The following is an 8,203-nucleotide window of genomic DNA, read 5'->3' on the forward strand; positions in this document are numbered from 1 at the left end:
ATTTCTTCTAACAGAAAAGAAATGATATAAGAAAGAATCTCAGAGCATCAGGGAAGAAGAATGAACAGTTGGAAGACTAGAAATATGCACACTTATAAGAGCCTAGCTTTTTGCTTATGAGTTTTAAAAATAATATTTCATGATGAAAACAAAAATTAGAATACCACTTGATATTCAAGACAATGTTTAAAAGTAGGAAAGGTAAGGGACCTAAATGGAATTCAGGTTTCCACACTGCATGTGAAACACTAAAGTGTTGATACCAATAGACTGTTATATTCTGAATGTTTTTGGATGTTTTTATGAGTGTTTATGGATGAGATTAACATTTAAGGCGGTGGACTTTGACTAACCCAGACTACCTTCTGTAATGTGGATGGGCCATATCCAATCAGTTGATGGCCCAAATAGAACAAAAATTAACCTTCCCCAAGTGAAAGGAGATTATGCTGGCAGATCACCTTCAGACTTGAACTGCCTGAGTTTCTAGTCTGACAGCCCACCCTGAAGATTTTGGACATGCCAATCTTCATAACCACATGAGCCAACTCCTTAAAATAAACCTCTTTCTATATGTATGCACTTCCTATTGGTTCTGGTTCTCTGGAGAACCCTGACTACTACAGAGATACACTCAAACAGTCTCTAAATGAATGAAGGTAGAATCCTAAAAAATGCTCAATTTACTTGAAGGAAGGCAAGAAAAAAGAAAGAGAGAAAAAAGAATCAGAAGAAACAAAAAGGAAACAAATAATAAAATATCAGAGCTAAATGCTAATATATCAATAATTGTCTTAAATGCAAATGGTCTAAATATATCAAATAACAGAGATCTGAAGAATGGACAAAAACCACTACTCAACTATATGCTGCTTACAAGAAACTCACTTCCAATTCAACAATACAGATAAGATGAAAGAAAAAGGATGAAAGAAGATATGCATTGCAAACAATTTTTAAGAAGCAGGAGTGTCCATATTAATATAAGGCAACATAGAATTCACAAGAACAAACCTACTAGTAACAAAGAAGAACATTACAAATAATAACAGGATTAATATACCAGGAAGACATAATGGTCAAAACTGCCTAAGCACCAAGTGACAATCTCAGACACAAAAAGCAAAAACTAATAGAATTGAGGATGCAAGGTTGGTTCAATATCTGCAAAACAACGTGATTCATCACATCAATAAAAGAAAGGACAAGAACCATATGATCCTCTCAACAGATGCAGAGAAAGCATTTGACAAAATACAGCATCGTTTCTTGATAAAAACCATCAAGAAAGTAGGGATAGAAGAAACATACCTCAAGATCATAAAAGCCATATATGAAAGACCAAACACTAATATCATCCTCATTGGGGGAAAACTGAGAGCTCTCCCACTAAGGTCAGGAACAAGAAAGGGATGTCCACTCTTGCCACTGTTATTTAACACAGTATTGGAAGTCTTAGCCTCAGCAATCAGACAACACAAAGAAATAAAAGGCATCCAAATCGGCCAGGAGGAGGTCAAACTTTCACTCTTCGCAGATGACATGATACTCCATATGGAAAACCCAAAAGATTCCACAAAAAAAAAAAAAACTGCTAGGATTGATTCACGAATTCAACAAAGTTGCAGATATAAAATCAATGCACAGAAATCGGTTGCATTCCTATACACCAACAATGAAGCGACAGAAAGAGAAATCAAGGAATCGATCCATTTACAGTTGCACAAAAAAGCCATAAAATACCTAGGAATAAATCTAACCAAAGAGGTGAAAAATCTACACACTGAAAACTATAGAAAGCTTATGAAAGAAATTGAAGAAGACACAAAAAAATGGAAAAAAGATTCCATGCTCCTGGATAGGAAGAACAAATATTGCTAAAATGTCGATACTACAGAAAGCAAACTACGTATTCAATGCAATCCCTATCAAAATAACACCAGCATTCTTCACAGAGCTAGAACAAATAATCCTAAAATTTTTATGGAATCAGAAAAGACCCCAAATAGCCAAAGCAATCTTGAAAAAGAAAACCAAAGCAGGAGGCATCACAATCCCAGACTTCAAGCTATACTACAAAGCTGTAATCATCAAGACAGTATGGTACTGGCACAAGAACAGACACTCAGATCAATGGAACAGAATAGAGAACCCAGAAATGGACCCACAAACGTATGGCCAACTAATCTTTGACAAGGCAGGAAAGAATATCCAATGGAATAAAGGCAGTCTCTTCAGCAAGTGGTGCTGGGAAAACTGGACAGCGACATGTAGAAGAATGAACCTGGACTACTGTCTTACACCATACACAAAAATAAACTCAAAATGGATGAAAGACCTAAATATAAGACAGGAATCCATCAAAATGCTCGAGGAGAAAGCAGGCAAAAAAAACCTCTTTGATCTAGGCCACAGCAACTTCTTACTCAACACGTCTCCGGAGGGAAGGGAAACAAAAACAAAAATGAACTACTGGGACCTCATCAAAATAAAAACCTTCCGCACAGCAAAGGAAACAATCAGCAAAACTAAAAGGCAACCAACAGAAGGGGAGAAGATATTTGCAAATGACCTATCAGATAAAGGGTTAGTATCCAAAATCTATAAAGAACTTATCAAAGTCAGCATCCAAAAAACAAATAATCCAGTGAAGAAATGGGCATAAGACATGAATAGACACTTCTCCAAAGAAGACATCCAGATGGCCAACCGACACATGAAAAAGTGCTCCACATCACTCATCATCAGGGAAATACAAATCAAAACTACAATGAGATACCACCTCATACCTGTCAGAATGGCTAATATGAACAACTCAGGCAACAACAGATGTTGGCGAGGATGCGGAGAAAGAGGACCCCTCTTTTTGGTGGGAATGCAATCTGGTGCAACCACTCTGGAAAACAGTATGGAGGTTCCTCAAAAAACTAAAAATAGAATACCCTATGACCCAGCAATTGCACTACTAGGCATTTACCCACGGGATACAGGGGTGCTGTTTCGAAGGGACACATGCACCCCCATGTTTATAGCAGCACTATCAACAATAGCCAAAGTATGGAAAGAGCCCAAATGTCCATCAATGGATGAATGAATAAAGAAAATATATATACATATATATATACACAATGGAGTATTACTCGACAATCAAAAAGAATGAAATCTTGCCATTTACAACTACGTCGATGGAACTGGAAGGTACAATGCTAAGTGAAATTAGTCAGTCAGAGAAAGACAAAAATCATATGATTTCACTCATATGAGGACTTTAAGAGACAAAGCAGATGAACATAAGGCAAGGGAAACAAAACTAATAAAAAAAACAGGGAGGGGGACAAAACATGAGACTCATAAATATGGAGAACAAACTGAGGGTTACTCGAGGGGGTGTGGGAGGGGGGATGGGCTAAATGGGTAAGGGGCACTAAGGAATCTACTCCTGAAATCATTGTTGCACTATATGCTAACTAATTTGGAAGTAAATTTTAAAAAATAAAACAATAAAATTAAAAATAAAATTTTAAAAAATAAAACAATAAAATTAAAAATAAAAAAACTAATGGAATTGAAAGGAGAAATAGACAAATCTATAATTAAAGTTGGGGACTTCAACACCCCAATCTCTGCAAATAGACAAGAACTTATCAAAGAAATTGACGATCTGAACAATTCGATCAATATCTAATTGAAAAATATAGAACACTCCATACACATTTTTTTCAAGAAATCATAGAACAGACACCAAGATAAACTATATTGTGGGCCATAAAACAACCCTCAACAAATTTAAAAGAATTGAAATTATGCAAAGTATACTGTCAAACCATAATAGGATCAAACTAGAAATCAATAAAAGAAAGACAATAGAAAAATCTGTAAACATGTGGACATTAAATAACACACTTTTAAACAACCTATGAGTCAAAAAGGAAGCTTCAAAAAATTTTAAGTACCTACAATTAAATAAAAATAAAACCTGGCTGCCTCAGTCAGTTAAGTGTCTGACTCTTGACTTTATAGCACAGGTGATGATCTTACAGTCATGAGATTGGAGCCCCACATCCAGCTCCACGCTGAGTTTCTCTCTCTCTCTCTCTCTCTCTCTCTCTCTCATTCTCTCTCTCCCTCTGCCCCTCCACTGCTCACACTTGTGTGTGTGTGCATCTCTGTGTGCACTCTTTCTCATATGTGTGTGTGTGTGTGTATAATAAAACTACAACACATCAAAATATGTGGAATGCAGTTAAAACAGCGCTAAAGGGAAATTTATATCATTAGTGCTTACATTCAAACAGAAGAAAGGTCTCAAATCAGTAACCTAAGTTCCTACCTCATGAAACTAGTAAAAGAAGGACAAGATAAATCCAAAGCAAGCAGAAAAGGGGAAGTAATACACATAAGAGCAGAAATCAATGAAATTGAAAAAAGGAATACAATAGAGAAAATCAATGAATCAATAAAATTGATAAGCCTTTAGCAAGACTGACAAATACAGAAGACACGAATCACCAGGGGGTATGTCTACATATCCTGCAGCCATTGAAAAGATAACAAGGGAACAACTTTATGCTCATACATGACAAACTTAGAAGAAATGGACCAGTCTTAGAAAACCACTAACTACCAAAATTTAACGAAGATGAGATAGCCCTAGAATCAGTAAAGAAGTTGAATTTTTGAAGGCTTGAAGTCTCCCAAAAGAAATGTCTCTACCCAATGGTTTCAACATCTGAATAGAACAACACTAGTTTATCATAGCTTCTTCCAGCAAATGAAAGAAAAAGGAATAATTCCCAAATAATTATACAAGGTCAGCACTAATTAGATAGTAAAACCAACAAATGACAGCACAAAAGACAATATAGAAGGGATCTACCTCTTTGTATTATTTCGTGTGTATCTACAATTATCCCAAATGACACCACCTTTTATTTCAATAAGCACTTATTGAGTATTTGACAGTTCATTTCTGAAATGTTAAATTGTTTTATATCTTAATTTTAATTAAATGAGAATAAATGACATCAGAACTTATTATTGGGTAATTCAAATAGTCCTCTGTTATGAAGAACTAAAAGGTGTTCAGAGTTTCCCAAAGCAAAACACAGACACTTATTTACCAGAAAATATTGATCTGAAACAGTTATTTCTCCTCTTTAAGGGCTGAAAGAGACAACCAAAGAGACCCAGCAAGATGTCTGGGATAAAAGCAGCCTACAGATATTCAGTGCATTTGCTTATGCTCTTTCTCTCTCCCTTGATTGTGAAAGCCCCATCACCCCTCAACACAGAAACTGCCTTAGATTGATTCTGGAAAGCAAATATTTCAAGTACACACTCGATAGGCTATTGACTAAAATAAATTGTCTAGAAATGCTCATCACTGTGATCATTCTCATTCATAAAGATTGAATATTTGTGATTAAAATGAAAATATATTCATTTAAAGCTAGTTACCATTAGGCATCCATCAGGAATGAAGCCAGAAGCCAATTGAGCCACACGTCAGAAGGCTCTTGGACCAACAAATCATGTCATGGGCACAATGGCTCCTTGCACTTACGCTGGGAGCGCTGTAGGCCAAGGGTCTATGACTTCAACACTGCACATATGTGGCTGTTATTTAGAGCTCTCTGAGGTATAGATTTACATTACCATCTGCCATCTCAGTTGCTGTTTACATCTGCCTTAAAAGGGGGGTTGGGCATAATCAATTAAAGTGTGCATAGAAAGCCCTGGAAAAAAAAAAAAAGAAACAAAAACACCACCACAACAACAACCTGAACTTGGCATAAGTACACATGTCCATCCAAAGGGGAAATAAGGAATTCATACTCTCTTCTTTCTTTGAAATATTCCTTTTGAATTGGGGAAATTCAGTGACAGAAGAGTGTTTTAAAATTCCTAACACCGTTTAGCTTCCCTGAAGAGCTTCAGAAATATTCTCAACTATATATGTTTTAAAGTTAATTTATTGATAAATGAGACCTGATATAAATTTAAAACTTTTGCTCCATGAAAGACTCTGGTAGGAGTTAGAAAAGACAAAGACAAGCCATAAACTGGGAGAAAACATTTGCAAAACCGTATTTCTTATAGAGGACTAGTATCTAAAATAAAAAGAAGTTTTCAACAACACTCAATGGTTAAAAAAAAAATCCAATTAAGAAATGGGCAAAAGATATGAAGAGACATTTCACCGAAGAAACATACAAATGGCAAGTAAGTGCATGAAAAGATGTTTAACATCATTAGTCCACAGAGAAACACATTAAAATCACAATGAGGTACCACTGCACACCTATAAGAATGACTTTAAAAAAATTGCAACAAAGGGGTGCCTGGGTGTCTCAGTCGGTTAAGCATCTGACTTTGGCTCAAGTCATTATCTTGAAGTTTGTGAGTTCGAGCCCCGCATTGGGCTCTGTGCTGACAGCTCAGAGCCTGGAGCCTGCTTCGGATTCTGTGTCTCCCTCTCTCTCTGCTATTCCCCTGCTCACGCTCTCTCTTTTTCTCAAAAATAAATAAACATTAAAAAAAATTTTTTTGACTGCAACAACACTGAATGCTGGCAACTATGAAGAGAAACTGGATCACTCATAATGGCTGGTGGAAATATAAAATGGTAGAGCCATTTTGGAAAACAGTTTGGCCGTTACTTATTAAATATGCAACTGCCATACAAGCCAGCAATTGCACTCCTGGGCATTTATCCCAGAGAAATGAATACTTATGTTCACACAAAATCCTGTACGTGAATTTTTAGAACAGCTTTATTTGTAATAGCCAAACACTAGGAACAATTCAAATGCCCTACAACATGTGTAAGGTTAAATGTTGGCATATACCATGGAATACTAGGCAGTGATTAAAAAGGAACAGATTATTGATGAATGGAACAATTTGGATGAATCATTGGGAATAGGCTGAGTTAAAAAAGAAAAAAGCCAAATCCATAAAGTTTCATACTGTATGATGGCATTTATATAGCATTTTTTAAAAAAATTTTAATGTTTATTTTTGAGAGAGAGAGAAGAGGTGAGAGAGAGAGAGAAGGAGACACAGAATTTGAAGCAGACTCCAGGCTCTGAGCTGTCAGCACAGAGCCTGATGTGGGGCTTGATCTCATGGACAGCAAGATCATGACCTGAGTCAAAGTCGGACGCTTAACCGATTGAGCCACCCAGGTGCCCCTATATAGCATTTTTTAAAGATTTTATTATTTTTTTAAGTAATCCCTACACCCACTGTGGAGCTCGAATTTACAACCCCAAGATCAAGAGTCGTATGCTCCACTGACTAGGCCAGCCTGGCTCCCCTATATAGCATTTTAAAAATAGCAACATTATAGAAACGGAGAACAGATTAGTGGTTGGAGGGACTGCTAAGCAGTGAGTAGGAGCAGGGAGAATGAGGAAAGAAAAGGGAGGGGGATGGGTGTGACTAAGGACAACATGAGAGATTCTTGTGATGGAGCTGTTCTGTATCTTGACTGTATCAACACCAATATACCAGCTGAGATACTGTCCTATGTAGTTTTGCAAGATGGCACCACTGGAAGAAATTGCTTAAATGGTGCAGGAGACTTGTCTGCATTATTTCTTTTTTTTTTTTAATTTTTTTAAAGTTTATTTATTTTTGATACAGACAGAGACAGAGCATGAACGGGTGAGGGTCAGAGAGAGAGGCAGACACAGAATCTGAAACAGGCTCCAGGCTCCGAGCTGTCAGCACAGAGCCCGACGCGGGGCTCAAACTCATGGACTGCGAGATCATGACCTGAGCTGAAGTCGGATGCTGAACCGACTGAGCCACCCAGGCACCCCACATTATTTCTTATAACTATATGTGAATCCAAATTATCTCAGAAAATGTTTAATTTTTTAAAAGAATTGAAGAATTTAGGAAGAAAGTGTATTTTTTCCCCTCAAGTTTGGAAATGAAGATACTGCTAACCCATTGGCCAAAAAGGCTGTTGATAAGAAGATAAAGCAGGCAGTTTGGAACAGAGAGATGCCTCTAGGGACTTTCTCTTAATATCCAGAGCCTCCCTTCCTAGCCAGGAGATTACCTTGTGGCAGCCTCCATTTCTTTCCAGTAGATTCCAATAAGGACTAAGACAAACCGGATCTAACAAGGAAGGCTGCTCCCTGCTGATTTGTTACCATGGCCTCTGAATAAACTAACCCTAGGAGTCGGGATG

This window comes from Panthera onca, chromosome A2, assembly GCF_046562875.1.
Source record: "Panthera onca isolate mPanOnc1 chromosome A2, mPanOnc1 haplotype 2, whole genome shotgun sequence".
In the NCBI taxonomy this organism is placed as follows: domain Eukaryota; kingdom Metazoa; phylum Chordata; class Mammalia; order Carnivora; family Felidae; genus Panthera; species Panthera onca.